The sequence below is a fragment of the Meleagris gallopavo genome, chromosome 30 (assembly GCF_000146605.3).
Source record: "Meleagris gallopavo isolate NT-WF06-2002-E0010 breed Aviagen turkey brand Nicholas breeding stock chromosome 30, Turkey_5.1, whole genome shotgun sequence".
Classification (NCBI taxonomy): domain Eukaryota; kingdom Metazoa; phylum Chordata; class Aves; order Galliformes; family Phasianidae; genus Meleagris; species Meleagris gallopavo.
In genome coordinates, this window is record NC_015040.2 from 3477644 (window position 1) to 3477914 (window position 271).

The window sequence follows — 271 nt, forward strand, 5'->3', positions numbered from 1 at the left end:
GGATCACAAAGCACAGCAATTCGCATCCAGAGGGAGCAGAATCAGAGCCACACGGCCCAGCAGCTCCCGCTGAGCATCTGCAGGTCTGTGCGCCCGGAGTTCTGTGCGAGAGGCGGAGACCCCCCCAGCTCCGGGTCTGTCTCAGAAGGAAAACACCCTTTGGAGCGGGGCCTGTCACAATGTGAGGGATGCAGACCCTCCTCAGCCCCTCCCGACGCCCTGTGGGGCTCCCCCTGCCCCTACCCGCGTCCCCCCGAGGAGACCCGAGGAC